The sequence below is a fragment of the Urocitellus parryii genome, chromosome 3, assembly GCF_045843805.1.
Source record: "Urocitellus parryii isolate mUroPar1 chromosome 3, mUroPar1.hap1, whole genome shotgun sequence".
Lineage (NCBI taxonomy): Eukaryota > Metazoa > Chordata > Mammalia > Rodentia > Sciuridae > Urocitellus > Urocitellus parryii.
In genome coordinates this window covers 106,433,470-106,449,828 of record NC_135533.1, presented here as the reverse complement: position 1 = coordinate 106,449,828, position 16,359 = coordinate 106,433,470, and the positions used below count along the sequence as shown (strand labels likewise).

Sequence of the window (16,359 nt, the reverse complement as noted above, 5' to 3'; positions counted from 1 at the left end):
ATAAATCTAGATGGATACAAACAAAAAAATTGAATAAATAAATAGTAAGAAGGGACAAATCTTCCTTACTATAAATAATAGGGGAATATCTTCAAAGTTCTCTCCTCTCCAGGTGGTGAAGATTATTTCTTCTCCTCTGGAATGTGGGAGAGACCCAAGGACTCACTTTCTATAGAATTGGTAAAGAAAAAACAAGCAACTTGACAGTGGAGAAATCTGGCTGACACCACCGTAACCAAGGGATCAAGGTTAACTTCACTAGCAATGAGTCATGCTGAGATCATGGACCTCTGACATTATGTGATGAAGAGGGCATTTCACCTCTGTGGAATTCATTCCCCCAAACGTAACCCCAACATAATCGTGAAAAAGCATTAGCCAACTGGGTGTGGTGACACAGACCTGTCATGCCAGTGATTCCGGAGGCTGAGGCAGGAGGATCACAAGTCCAAGGCCATCCTGGACAACGTAGCCAGGCCCTATGTCAAAAAAAAAAAAAAAATTAAAAAGGACTGTGGATGTAGATCAATAGTAGAGTTCCCCTGAGTTGAATCCTACCTAGTACAGAGGGGAAAAAATAAAATAAACAGCATGAGCCAAACTCGTATTGATGGAAAACATATAAAATATCTGACCAGTATGCTTCATGAAGGTGATGGTGAAATTAAAGCAAGCCAAGAAACTGCCATAGATTGAAAAAAAATAAGGAGATATGAAGACGAAATGTATTCTGTGATCCTGGATAAAATCCTGGAAAAGAAAAAAAAAAGGATGAGTAGAAAATTGGAGAAATACAAATAAAGTCTGGATTTTAATTAATAGTCTACACCAATGTTAATTTTCTAGTTGTGACAATTGTCGTAGGGTTATGTAAGATGTTATCAATGAAAGGAAACCGGCTGAAGGGTTTATGGCAACTCCCTGTATTACCTTTACATTTTTTCTATAAATAAAATTATTCCAAAATAAAAAGTCAATTTAAGAAATTAGCTAATATTGTTAAATGTTCCATACTATGTACAGAACCAAGAGATATGCACATCATAGCTTTGGAAATCTTAATCATACTGTTATGATTATCATCTTAATTGTATAAAGGAAGCTCTCAGGTTTGAGCTTATGTGCCCACCCCCCACCATAGTCATATCCTTCTGGCAAAAGTTGAGATGAGATTAGAACTTGTGTAGTTTGGTTCTGACGCCTAAAATCTGTAGTCTTTAACTCTGTAAAACATACTTTTAAGGAAGCAGTAGCCCCTGCATTATTTTTTCTCCTGTGCATACACAGGAAAACAAGCTGTTCGTGTCTCCATATCTCATAGTGCTTGTCTTCTATGTAGTTCCCTTCTTCAGAGCCTTCCTGAGACTGGGACTTTCTAACTCCAAACTATCCCAGTTCCTGGTTAACCAGCTCCCTGCAATATTAGCAATTTCTAAGAGAAACACTGACATCCCAGAAAAGAGAGAGAGCTGGAAAAGGGAGATCAAAGCACATGAAGTAAAATTAAGTGAGGGAAAGTATAAAAAGGATATCAAGTTCATCAGTGTCGATCAGCAGTTGACAGAAAACTGCTCTGAGCTTTAGGTGAGGAATAAGTGTTACAGCTGCAAGTCTAAACTTATACATATGAAAATTATGCTGGGCCTCAGTCTCCTGCTTTATGTTACGGAAAGCACCAGGTTTTTTTTATGTGATAGGGATCAATGAATACAATTATTGTTCATGCCTTGGGCTATGAGTTAAAACATGTACTCACTAATTCTCTGAGTCACCATGTGCAGTTGTGCCCTTTCCCCCAGTACAGCAGGGTCATAAGCTAAACCTAACTATCACCTGTTTTCATATGGCCTGGGAGCTAAGTGGTTGTTATATGTTTAAATATATGTTGAAGAAATCAAATGAAGAATATTGTGGGACACATGAAAATTATGCCTAATTCAAGTTTTGGGGCCCATAAATAAAGTTTTATTGAAACATGGCTTTGCCCATTTTCATCTATGACTGCTTTCCTATTGGTGGGCGTGTCTATATGAATTGGAAGGGCTATTTACTAACATATGTAAAAGATTTGTTGACCCCTTGTCTTATCCCATTTTCTATTGCTATAACAGAATACCTGAGACTAGGTAATTTATCGAAGAAAAGAGTTTATTTAAGATCACAGTTCTGGAGGCTGTGAACTCCAAGATCAGGCAACCATATCTACTGAGGGATGTGTGCCTCTTCATGCCTGGTGACGTTGCAATGGGCAAGAAGGTACATGAAGAATACTAAAAACAAGAGGGGTGGCCTTGCTTTACAATAATCCATTCTTGCAAGAATAAACCTTCACCTGTGAGAAAGGCATTAATCCCCCTTCATGGCCTACCTATCTCCTAATGGCCCTACATTCCAACCCCACCACAATGGCTATTGAGTTCAATAATGGTCTCATAGGAAACAATTCATAGTGACCAAAGAGATTGAAAAGCACACTTGTCGCCTCAGAAAGAGTATTAACCTCCAGAATATATAAAGAACTCAAGGGCTGGAGATGTGGCTCAGCGGTAGCGCGCTCACCTGGCATGCGTGCGGCCCGGGTTCGATCCTCAGCACCACATACCAACAAAGATGTTGTGTCCGCCAAAAACTAAAAAGTAAATATTAAAAATTCTCTCTCTCTCTCTCTCTCTCTCTCTCTCTCCTCTCACTCTCTCTTTAAAAAAAAAAAGAACTAAAAAAAAATTAACACCAAAAAAAAAAAAAATCAAGTAACCCAATCAATAAATGGGCTAAGGAACTGAACAAACACTTCACAGAAGAAGCACAATTGATCAACAAATATATGAAAAATGTTCAACATTTCTAGCAATTAAAGGAATGAAAATCAAAACTACACTGAGATTCCATCTGACTCCAGTAAGAATGACAATTATCAAGACTACAATAAATGTTGGTGATGATGTAGGGAAAAAGGTACATTCCAACATTCTGGTGGGATTGCAAACTGGTGTAACCACTATGGAAAGCAGTATGAAGATTACTCAGAAAACTTGGAATGGAACCACCATTTGACCCAATTATTCCACTCCTCATTTTATACTCAAAGGACTTAAAAATCAGCATACTAGAGTGATACAACCACATCAATGTTTATAGCAGCTCAAGTCACAATAGCTAAATTGTGGAATCAACCTAGTTGCCATTCAACAGATGAATGGATAAAGAAAATGTGGTGTATATACACAATGGAACATTACTCAGCCATAAAGAATGAAATTGTAGCATTTGCCGGTAAATGGATGGAGCTGGAGAGTATCATACCAAGCAAAATAAGCCAATCTCAAAGAACCAAAGGTTGAATGTTTTCTCTGATATGTGGATGCTAATTCACAATAAGACGGGGGGGTGGGGGTGGACGATAATTAGGGAAGAATAGATACATGTTGGATCAGATGGAAAGGAGTGAAGGGAGGGGAGGGGCTAGGAAAGATAGTAGAATGAATCAGACATTATTACCCTATTTGCATATATGATGACATGACCTGCATAACTCTACACCATGTACACCCAGAAGAATGGGAAGTTATCCTCCATTATGTATAATGTGTCAAAAGGCATTCTACTGTCATGTATAACTAATTAGAACAAATAAAAAGAAAAAGAAAAGCACACTTGTAAGAACCCAATGTTGGCCAGATTACCCCTGGAGTATAGGAGCTCCATTATTGGGTAGAAGGGGGGGACATGGGGTGACAAAACTGGGCCTTTGTAGTACTACTTTCTGTACTGAGGACAATGATTCATCTCCATTAGCCTAAAGTGATGGAACCAGCGTGTGATAGGCACATACTCAAACCCAGGCAGCTCTACAAAGCCAGCTCCATTGAGTAAGTATGAAGTGTCCTAAGAAATGAGGCTCAGGAGAGTCTTTTCTTTGAATGTGAGTTTTTCTAGATCCCTGGTTGTTTTTTGATTTGAGTAGAAAAATAAAGACCTTAGAAAGGCACTATGCTCTTAGAAGTGTAACAAACCCTAAAAAGCAAAATAAACTCTAAAAAGCTTTTGAATAAGCGAAAGGCAAATAAAAAGTCTCAACATATTTTCACTACAATAGAGTATTTAATGCTAAATACAGATGTGTACGAACTGCCTGAATTTCCTTAAAACCTGCAATTCATAACTTTTTCAGCAGGATTAAATTTATTCCAAATGGTGGGCACAAAGCAAAAGTGTGTCACAGAAAGTGTCAACAAGAATTAGTCAATGCCAGGCATGGTGGTGCACTCCTGTAATCCAACCACTTGGGAGGCCAAAGAAGGAGCATCAAAAGTTTAAGACCAATGTCAGCAATTTAGCAAGACCTTCAGCAATTTAGCAAGACCCTGTCTCAAAAGAAAAAATAAAAGAGCTGGGGATATAGCTCAGTGGTAAAGCGCCCCCTGGATTCAATTCCCAGTACAAAAAGGAGAAGAAAGAGGAGGAGGAAAAGGAGGTAGACAAGGAGGAGGAGGAGGGATGATGATGAGGAGGAGGAGGAGGAGGAGGGATGATGATGAGGAGGGGGAGGAGGGATGAGGAGGAGGAGGAGGGGGAGGAGGGATGAGGAGGAGGAGGAGGAGGAGGAGGAGGAGGAAGAGTCCAGTTTCCTGATAAAGAGGCCACCATGAAGTTTGAAAATGTCCCTTCCTCAGGGCTGTGATAGAAGAAGCAGCATTCTTTCCTTCAAAAAAAATATTAGGTAGGGGTCTGCTCTGCCTGGCAATGGTTCATAAAGAAGGACCAAGATAGGCAAGGTGCCTGCTGTTCAGAAAATCACATTCTTGTAAAGAAGAGAAATAATGAATAAGAAATGAGTTGGAAAAAGCTATCTGAGATGGGGGTAAAGCATCCAGAGGGGTACGACAAAGAGCAAGTGGAGATGTATTCCCCGTGTGTCCAAGGAAGGCTCTCTGCACAGATCCCTGAAGGAAGAGGAGATAGCCTTTTGAGGATAGATTCCAGGCAGAAGGCGGGGGGGGGGGGGGTTGGGGAGGGGAAGCAAGAAAAAGGCTTGGAGCAGAGAGAGGAGTCTGGTCTGCTCAGGAATCAGAAAGAATGGCTGGAATGGTGTGCAATGGGGACTGCAGCAGCGACAACACGGGGAGGGAGGGAGGGAGGGAGAAGCCAGTGGATAGGGACCCCAGAGGCAAAGGCACACAGGTTCAGTTTCATTCTGAGGAAGATGATGTGGTGGGTGGGACTGTGACTCCCCCCTCCAAAGACAGGGCTCAATCCTATCCTCTGGCACCTATGAATGTGACCTTATGTGGAGACAGGGTCTTTGCATAGTAATTAAGATGAGGTCATCCTGGATAGGCCAGGTCCTAAGTCCAATGACTGGTGTTCTTACCAGAGGACACATGAGAGACACGTGGGGAAGGACTCCATGTGACAAAAGAAGCAGAACTGGAGAGATGCAGTTACATGCCCCAGACGGCAGGCAGCAACCACCAGACGCTGGAAGACACGGGGAAGGATTCTCCCCAAAAGCCTGTGGGTGGAACCTAGCTTCGCTGATTCCTTGGTTTTAGACTTTCAGTCTGACGCTGAGAAAGAATAGATTTCTACTGTTTTAAGCTGCCCAATTTGTGGATTCCAAGATCTGAGGATGCTCAATTTCTTACCTAAAATGGAGCAGTATTTGCATATAACCTACCCACATCCTTCTCCGTACTTTAAATCATCTCTAGATTACATATGATATTTAATACAATGTAAATAGTTCTTATACTGTGTTATTTAGGAAATAATGACCAAAAAAAAAAAAAGTCTGTACAAAGTCATACAGATGCAACCACAGTAGGTCTAACTACATAGGATGATTCAACAGTATAACATTTTCTCTCTTTCATGGTGGGAGGCTACATCAAAGTATGTATACACATCCCTTTATTCTGGTGGATTCATCATGGTGCTTGGCACAGGGAAAATTCAAGTTTTGCTTTTTGAAAGTTTCTTGAAATTTGTTTCTGAATACTTTTTTTTTTCATCCACGGGGTGGAATCTATGGCTGTGGAACCTGCGGATATGAAAGGCAGATTGTATTTTTTTTTTTTTTTTTTTGTGGTAGACCCTAAGAAACGAATGCAGATGGGAAGTTATCAGAGGAGGTTAAACAGAAGAATGGTGTGATCAGGCTTAAACTGTGCTAGGTGCTGTGGCTGCCATGTTGAGAATGAACCAGAAGGGTTGGGGGTATAATTCAGTATAATAATTGCTTAGCAGGCTCAAAGCCCTGAGTTCAATCCCTAGCACAGCATTAAATAAATTAATTAAATAAAAAAAAATAAAGAATGAACAATAAGAGGCCACTTAAAAAGCAGCTTAGTACTGCACGTGAGAGGTGACAGAGCAGCACCAGGGAACAGGACTCCCATTCCAAGTCTAAGATTCTATAGTGGAGGCCAGGCATGATGCAAGGGAACACAGCTGTACAGATGCAAGCCACCTTCATTCCTGGAAACAAACAAAAAAAAATTGTGGGACTCATCTTCAGGCAGGAGACTGCCATTGTGAGCCCTGATAAAACAGATCCTTGCAGCCTGCCCACTCCCAAGGCTCCCTGGAGAAGTACTCCTTGAGCTCAGATTCAGTGGTTTCCCATTTTTCTGCATCCCTAGCTAATTTTACCAAATCAAGTTTGTACCCTAGTTACTTTAGTGACTAATGAATGCTTGCAGAGGGGTTCAAACTGAAAAGGTGGACAGATACTAGAAGCAGAAACCTTGCTACATGCCAAGATTTTGTTTTCTTTTCATTTCCTTTTCCTTATTTTCCCTTCAATTTTGCTAGAATCCATCCTTTACGTAGATAAAAAGTAAACGCTTTTTAATCCTGAAACGTACCAGCCGTCTGTAATCCATGAGTTTATTTTGCCTCTTACTTAGAATGAGAAGAATTTTGATTCTTCTGACTCAGTATCAATGACAATAGGGATCAACTCACCATCAGTGGACTATATTTCTGGTGAATGAATCAGAGATTCTTCACAGTGGAAATGGGACTACCTAGTTCGATTCATCGAGGTGAACAGTAGATGTTTCCACCAGGCCTGGGTATTCTTCTTTCTTTAACAGTAAATTTTAAAAAGCTATGCTCGTGGTCATGATGGAGAGATTTACAGATGTTTCAATGAAACTCTTCATTTGGAATTTATGCAGCAAAGTACATATTGACTTTGTGTCACTAAGAACACCAAGATTTATTATTCCTGAAGATAAGTAATAACCTTGACTTTGACTTGGTCAATATTTATCTCACGAGTCGATAAATCTCCTGCAATAAATTTCAACAAAAGCTAACACTTTCTGAAATGGGGCTGTATTTAGTAAAGACCCCCCAAACTTCTCTGCTCTTTCTCATAGGGAGCCAGTGGCCAAACCTGAGGAAGTAGTCTCAGACATACTTTATTTTTAGTGAATTCAGTCTGGTTATGACAGCAGAGTTTTATCCAAATAACTTAATGTGGGTGGGAAAATTACAGACTCTGAATCTTTTTGTCTTCCTTTCAATAGTTATAACCAATGAATCTTCTCCCCTGTTCAGCTTTTTCTAAAGCTGATCCCAGTGCTAACATCAGACAACAGCCTGAACAGGCTGAAGGACAAGCCTGTCTGCAAATAAAGGCAGTATGGGACACTGGTCATTTGTGTGCCTGTCAGTGAAGGCACTATCTTAGCTGTCCTATTATATTTTAACAGTTGCATGATCTCATACTAACTTACCATAGGCTCAAAAGCCCTTTTTGGTGTTTGTTGGTCAAACAGTCTGTCACCCTTTAAAACTAAGTGTACCCATAAGCAGCCAGTTTTTCTCCTCTAGCTGAACATGGTACGATAAGGATCCCCAGATGATTTGTCTTCTACAGCCCGAAAAGAACTTTCCCTATTATGATATTCAAGGCAATCCTTCTTCCTTCATAGTCTTTGGGTGGAAATGTGTCTAAGTCTGTTTTCTATACCTATAACAAAATATCTGAGACTAGGTAATTTATAAAGAATGGAGGTTTATTTATCTAATGGTTCTGGAGGCTGGGGAGTCCATGAGCATGGTGCCAGTATCTAATCACTACCCTTCTTACTGTATCATAACATGGCAGAAGGCATCACACAGCAAGGAAGAGTAGCATGAGAGCTCAGTTTTCCTTTCTTCTTCTTATAAGGTCATTAGTACCATGATGGAGGCCCCACCATTGTAACTTCATCTAAACCTAATTACCTTGCAAAGGCTTGAATTCTAATAACATATGAATTTGAGATTAAGTTTTCAACCCTTGAAATCTGGGGGACACATTCAAACCACAGCAATATGTATCATAGTTTATCAGCATGCAGATACCAATACTTCTAATTGTATGTATCTCAACTTCTCCTTTAGGGAGCACAGACATGGTGGTGGTACCTTCTGCCCACATGACTACTGGATTTACCTGGGCCCCAGAGGAGCTAATTCACAGAGAAGATCCTTTAGCCTGAGTCTCCTTTTTGCCTATTATGGTTTAGATATGTGGTGTTTCCCAAAAACTCACATGTGAAACCATGCGAGAGGGTTTAGAGGTGAAATGTTGGGTTATAAAGGTTTAACATAATTAGTGAATTAATCCCCTGATAGGGGTTAACTTAGTGATAACAATAGACAGGGAGGGTGTGGCTAGAGGAGGTGGGTCCTTGGGAACATGCCTTTGGGGTTTGTATTTTATGACCCAAGCTTAGTCTCTTTCTGCTTCTCAGTGTGATCTCTTGAGACACTACCATCCAACACACTCTTCCACCTTAATGTTATCTTGAGCCCTGAGGAACAGAGCCAGCTGCCTGGACTGAGACCTCTGAAACTGTGAAGCCCCAGATAAAACTTTTTATCTTCTAAAATTGCTCTTGTTGGGTCTTTTGGTCACAGCAGTGAAGAAGCTGACTAAACCATTGCCCATCCTCTTCATCTTCTCCTGCCTTGCAGAGACCTACTCCACCATGTTGACAGATGAATCTGTAAAGGTATGCATCCGTAGTCAGTGGCTTTCACCTGCCCACTGGAAACTGTGTGTCTTACGTCAATTTGGGGAAGAGAATTTTAACTGACCTACATCTAGATTTTCACCCATCAAGAAGGCTTTTTTTTTTCTTTTTTCTTTTTTTTTAGAGAATTTTTTTAATATTTATTTTTTAGTTCTCGGCGGACACAACATCTTTGTTGGTATGTGGTGCTGAGGATCGAACCTGGGCCGCTCACATGCCAGGTGAGCGTGCTACTGCTTGAGCCACATCCCCAGCCCCAGCTTTTTTTTTTTTCATGTTGTTTGTTTCATGCTGTTGTATTGGGTTTGCTTTGTTTGGAACTAGGTGTATTTATTTAATTTTTTAAATTTACTTGCCAAAATTGGCAGAGAAGCTGGGTTATTGATGCAATATTCCGAAAAATCTAAAATATACATTTAAATTATATTAAAATGATCCCAGTGAATCAATAATACAACATAGCAGACTTCCCTATCCAATAACAGGATGTTTCTTCTCTAATATTTATGTTGAGATATAGCAGATCAAAGCAAGGATTCTTGAGCCAAACTGCTTGGATTTGGAGCCAATCTCTCACAATTATCAGCTGTGTGACTTTGGGTAAAGTAATTATCTCTTGTGTGTATTTTATCATGAGTCAAATGGAGATCACCAGAGCACTATGCAGTGATTGTTATGAGAATTACTTGAACTAATATTTGAAAAGTGTTTAGAATAGTATCTGGCACATAGTAAGTGCCAAGTTATGTTTGCTAAATACATGCACTGGTATTTGACAAAATAGTGAATTTTTAAATTAAAACATACTGTAAGTCACTTCATATACATCAATACATCTTATCTTCATAACAATTCCCCAACACATCTAGCATTTTGCAGGTAAAGAACTAGTTTTAAGAGGTTAGTGATTTGCCTAAGGTGGTAAGAGGTGGAATTTGAATTCAAGCCTTTTGTGACTGAAACTGTTTACTTCTACCACATCTCCCAAACCAGAAGGGTTAACATATGTTGAACATGAACTCTGAGTGACTTTCACATTACTATCCTCCCAAATCCTTTCCAATTTTAAAATTTTTAGGTCTTCAGAAAAGTCAAAAGAATAGAACAATGAATATCTAAATCCCTTTCAACTAATTTCAAAAATAATGGAATCTGGTTGATAATTATTTTCTATGATGAGAGTTTTTCAGACATACAGAAATATTGCAAAGAAAAAATGTGACAAAGAAGGGCACTTTTCAATCTTAAGTGAGCAGTATACAATAAGGACTGTGATAAATATGAATGCACTAAATAACAGCATCAAAATTCATAAAACAACTGTGTTTGCCAGCTTTTTAGTGCCATGACCAAAATATCCAACAAGAACAACTTAGAGGAGGAAAAGTTTATGTGGGGTTCACGGTTTTAGAGGTTTCAGTCCATGTATGGCAAACTCCATTGCTCTGGACCTAAGGTGAAGCTACACATCATGGCAGGTGGGTGTGACAGCAGAAAGCTCTCTCCTCAGCCAGGAAGCAGAGAGAGAGAGAGGAGAGAGAAGGAGCCAAGGGGCAGTTGCAGTCTTTCAGGTCATGCCCACCTTGACTCACCTGCCCGATCCATGACCCACCTGCTCACAGTTACCACCTGGTCGGTCCATTCCAACTAGTATGGACTGATCAGGTCACAGCTCTCATAATGTAATGATTTTGCCTCCATATTACTAATACAGGAGCTTTGGGGGGACTCCCCATACCATCCATAATGGCTACTACCACAGAAGCTATTATGAGGATAAACCCAAACACATCAGAAGTATTCATTGCTATCTGCTCGTGAAAGATCAAGTAAGCAAAATACTCATGAAACAAAAACAAGAAGAGAAGCTTTAAGGAGCAGTAGGAGCACAAGGGCTGGGAGTTAATCTAGCATAGCAGAATGGGAGAGTAGAGAACGAGTAGGCTTAGAAAGATGAGAACTCCAGAGAAAGTGCTTCATTACTATACCTACTGCATAAGAGAAGTCATCAAACTGCAAACTGTTAAGAGACAACATGAAAACCACCACCCTTGAAGAAAAATGTAAACAGACGTCTTTCCTTTCCTAAATATAAAGCAAAAAGATTCCCATTCTCTCAGCAAAGAAGTCTCTGCTTAAGTGGCTGGGGCCAGATGTCTTCAGAAATCAGGCAGATCAATGGATAGAGGGCAAGGGAGCCACTGAACCAACTGTTCATAGAAAACACAGCTCTGCCTGAACGGGCATGTTCAACATTGTGCAGATCAAAAGTACTCACTCGGGGACTATATTCTCCCAAAGGCATCAGAGTTTGTCCAGATTTATACTTAGGGTCATCTTACTTCCCTAACCAAAGTCTGAGATGAAGAGCAGTTTGGGATGGTTTATTGCATCAGGTGGTGAATGAGATGTTTAAGGGGTGTTGAGAGGCATGATTGCCTAAGGGATAGGATTTGCCAAACCTTGGCCAAGGTGGTGGTGGTTCATGGGCAAAAATTCTAGACATCTCTAGCTCCTCCTAATTCTCCCTGAGAGCTTTATCTGTATATCCTAAAGTACAACCTGAGGTTGTTAGACAACAATCATACAAAATGCAAGTGCCAAATAACACCTCATGTTTTAATGAATTGTTTTGATTTTTAAATGCTTTGGTGCCCATTGCCTTCCCTAAGCTTCACATAATGATGATATGAATTATCTATCTCATATGGATGAGGAGAATTAGGGATCTTAAGCTTTCTGTCCGGATGTGAGCATTGTGACTGGGAGCAGGATATAATAGAGACTAAGTCCTTTACCACATATGAAACTCCATCATTGGAGCTACCGGTGTGATTGAGTGAACACACCAATGGGGAAGTACACCAGAGAAGGTTGAAAGTGTCAGGAAGAAGCTTTGCATGCAGCACAAACACAGCAGCAAAGATACACAGACAGGTGAGCTCATGGTACCTTTCCTATCTGCAAGTGATCAGTAGTTCCTGGGAACCTAAGAGAAGACACAAACAGAGGCCACACAGGTCCTTAGAATGGAGAAAAGAATGTCAACCTATGGCCAAGAAGTAGTAAGAGGGAAACTTAAATCAAGAACACCAGATTTACCCTCCCACTGAAACAACGAAAAACAGGGACAAGAAACATGAAACAACAACAGACTTATTGGATATACGCAAGCCAGGAACACTGAAATATATCCTTAGAGTTAAAAAAAACAACGCTCCATAGAATTCCATGTCTAATGAAAATATTTTTCAGAAATGAAAGCAAATAAGTACTTTTTCTGATTTTAAAAAGCTTCCAAAGCAATTGTCATCAGCAGAAAAACAGTAAAATTAAATCTGCATTCACACAAAGGAATGAAGGGCATCAGTCATGGAAAATAACATCATAAGTAGAAAAGATCTTTTATCTAATCTCCAAATATTCATTAAGAGATAACTGCTTAAAACAAAACAAGTAAGAATTCTGTTCGGCGTTTAAAACATGGCAGGAGTAGGAGTACGACAATGGGAAATCTATGGCTGTAAGTCTCTATCATCTATGTGAAGCGAGGTAGCATTACATTATATAAGGCATCTTTATGCTGTACAAAGATCCTGAGCTCAGAGTGGAAGGAACTCATTTGAAATCATGGTTTCCTGTGAGCTTTGAAAGACTGTAGGAAAATCTCTTAGCTTCTTGGAACCTCATTTTTTTTCCTCTATAAATTAGTGTCTTGATGGTTTTCTACTGCTATAATAAAATGCCTGAGTCTATTTATTTATAAAGAATAGAAGCTTATTTAGCTCATAGTTCTAGAGGCTGGGAAGTCCAAGAGCTTGGTGCCAGCATCTACTAAGGGTCTTGCTGCTCCATGGTAACACGGCACAAGGTATCTCATCATGAGACAGAGGAAGCATGCCAGCTTGAGTCTCTCTTCTTTGTCTTATAAAGACACTAATGCCATCATGGGGACCCATTCTCATGACCTCCTCTAACTCTAATTACCTCCCAAAGACCTCACCTCTAAATACCATTAACCTATAAATCTGAGGAATAAATGGCCAACAAATGGACTATTGGTTGACACTTTTGAACTACAGCCATTGGAGAAAGCAGTTTCTGACCACTGATGCTCAATGTGCAGTCCATGAAACATTTGAAAATTTCAGGTCTCAGGTCCTACCCCAAACATACCCCAAACATGGTGGGGGGCCAGGGCAGGACCTTCCTATAAATAATGAATCTGAATTTTCATTTTAAATTCTTCCAATTAAAATGTGACCAATATATATTACAGAGATTGAGAATCAATGTGGTAAGACTCAATAGAATTTATAAGAAGGTATATTTTAATACTAACGCAGTATCAAGACAAAGTGTTTTGCAATAACTAAGAAAATACAAATTGGACATTTCTTATTTATCATTATTGTACATGTAATACTTTTTTTCACTTTATTTTCAGCTTTACATAGTATTCTATTTTATAATAAAATTATAAATAGCATTTAAATTATAAATTATGAAATAGCATATTTCATAATACACCTCAAATATTACATGCTATTTTGAATTATAAACTTCTATTCTTTAGAAATACCCAGACTCAGGTATTTTGTTATAGCCATACAAAATCATCAAGATGCCAACTTATAGAGGAAATAAAAAATGAGGTAGAGAAGCTAAGTGATTTTCCCAGAGCCTTTCAAAGCTAACAGATTTTACATCAATGCATTAATTGCCATGTGAAAGTTTGTGTTTTCCTCTAAGTTTTCTAAAGCAGCAGAAATCCCTACCAGGGTTATGCCTTTCAGGTATCAAAACGTGAATAAAATGAGAAGAATTCAGTCAACAACCTTCTTCTTTCCCCAAATTGATAATAAGAATATCCTGACTCCTTAGTGTTGCAAGCTTTGTTTTTAACTGAGAAGTACTTTAGTTTGAAACTGCTGTAAACTAGGGTAGGTAGGTGAGGTAGCACTAACCATGGGGAAGACAGGATGCTTTGCTGGGGGCCAGGGCAGAGCCTTCCTATTCTAGAGGGAGCAGAGCAGAGGGCAACTAGCTCCTTGAAGCTCCTGAGCACAGAAGGTACCAGTTGCTTCCCCTGTCTAGTGACATCGTGTTCAGCCTCTCAGGCTTAGAGACTTGGCAGTGAGGTACTTGCAAGCCTACAAGGTGATGTGCAAGCCTGCCTATTTCAACACAGGAGAAGGACAGTACTGTACTCCAGGGGGGTTGTTGCTTCCTTTCTCCTCTGGGAGGATAGAAAGCGGTCTCTAGTCACCTGAGAATGTAGGCCAGGGAATGCTTGTTCATCCTCCAAGAGGATATGATCTCATGACATTAGTTTCCCTGACACCTTCACTGCAAACTAAGTCAGTCTCTCCATATTTCCCAAATAGAATCTCTCAAGCAAGAATCAAAGACACTGGGGCACTGTTTCAATCTAGACCATTTCATTGGTCTCTCACTAGCCTCTGAACTGGCTACTTTGGGCCAGGTAATTATCAATAGTCCAGTCAACTAAAGAGGAAGAGAGGTGTAGTCTTACATTATAAATCATAGTGGAGTTGGTAGGCAGTAAGTTTATTCATTGGGTGAATTATTATGACTTCCAAGTAAAAAAAAAAAAATGTTGAGAAATTCCATGTATATCTTGTTTCAGCAAAGCCAAGACTTATTTCCTCTAAGCCATTTTCTGGGTTCAACCATGCCTTGTGCTATTTCTTTAGCGCTCAGTGTGGTGAAGACTTTCAGGGACCTAACCAAGGTGGAGAATAAGGGATGGATACCTGCAATTCATAGCTGCTGCCACACAAGACCATTTTGTGTAGGGGCCAGGACAAATTGCAGAGCATACCTAATATTTTTATAGGGAGTTAAAAAAAATGTGGTTTAAGTAAATTTCAAAAATAATCTTAATAAAATCTGTACTAAGAAATAGTACACTTAGGGCTGGGGATATAACTCAGTTGGTAGAGTGCTTGCCTTGTGTGCATAAGGCCCTGGGTTCAATCCCCAGCACCACCAAAAAAAAAAAAAAAAAAAAGAAAAAAAAAAGAAATACACTTGGAATATTCAGGAGATAGCAAGGCTATAAGGAGATGCTGCCTACAAAGGTACATACAAATGTGTCTACTGATAGCTTCTCCTTACCAGCAGCTGCAGAGCCCAACCAAGTTAAGGACTTGCCAGAAAATGTCCCATTTTTCTTGTGCATCAGGCCATCTATGATACTGTTAATCATTTGAACAATTTCACGATAGTGGTTCATTATAACAAAAAGCATTTGAGCCTCTACTCATGAAAGACACTGTGCAGGTTTTGATGTGAAAAGTGAGTGGGATGGAATCCTTATCCCCAGAGCTCAAAGAGGAAGGATAAACATTAAACAAAGATCTGCTCCTAATAGTACAAAAGGTGTGGGACCCGGCAGGCCCATCTCTGTCCGGGCTGAGTCCTGGGTCTTCCCATTCTTAGCCGGTAGTTCTCAAAGGCCAGCATGCCAGAACTGGTCTGAGCTCAGGTCATTGCAGAGCCACCAGAGTTATCTGATTCTGGTCAGGGCCCTCAGCATTTCTGGCACTATTGCAGAAGGGATGGATCCTACCAGTCTGAGGACAACTCTGAGAAAATCACTCTACTGGGTGGGTGGCCTCTTGGGCAGCATATTTTGTATACTGCTCTGGTATGTGAGTGGGTAATAAAAAGAAGGTTGAGTCCCCCAAATTATAATGATGAACTTACTTGAAGAGTGTGCAGGACACACAGGTAGAAATGTCTGGTGAACAGTTCAGACAGTATGTTGACTGCAGTCATCAGTGAGAAGGGAAACGGCATGCCTCTGGAAGAATTACAGGATGGGATCAGGAAGACCGTATTCTCTCTCTTTCCCCCATCTTCCCTCACAGTCAAACACTCTTATAATTTGTCTCCAGGAATTTTCATGTACACTATTCTCCCAAGCACTGATAATCCATAGATTTTGTGGACTTCTCAGGCACCTGCTCTCTTGGAAATTGTCTTTACAACTTCCCTTTCTTTGCTTGTGGTCTGGCCTGGCCCTGCTGGCACCCCTCTCTCCTGGAGGCTGTATCAGTCCCTGGCTCCCTCTCTAGAGTTCTCAGCCTTGGTGACTGGATAGTGAGAACTCTAGGCTGGATTGAGGTAGGGGAGAGGACAGTTCTAGAACCTAGAGACACGAGTGCCGAGAAGAAGGCAGAGAGGATTCTGGAAGAACAAAGGGATGAGGCTGCACCTGCTGTGGCCAAAGAACTCTGCCTGAGACTTCTCCCCAAGAGGATGTTTCCAAGATCTTTTGATTAGGATGACCATGTTGAAA

General features: G+C 40.2%; 1 long non-coding RNA gene across 1 annotated transcript; it reads right to left on the bottom strand.

The window, feature by feature from the left end:
* Window positions 1-402: 402 nt before the first annotated feature.
* Window positions 403-16,359, bottom strand: LOC144253500 (uncharacterized). Its single transcript, XR_013343294.1, has 3 exons — window positions 16,276-16,359; window positions 15,765-15,861; window positions 403-479 (listed from the first exon to the last, which is right to left on the bottom strand). It is a non-coding gene; the product is annotated as an uncharacterized LOC144253500 (long non-coding RNA).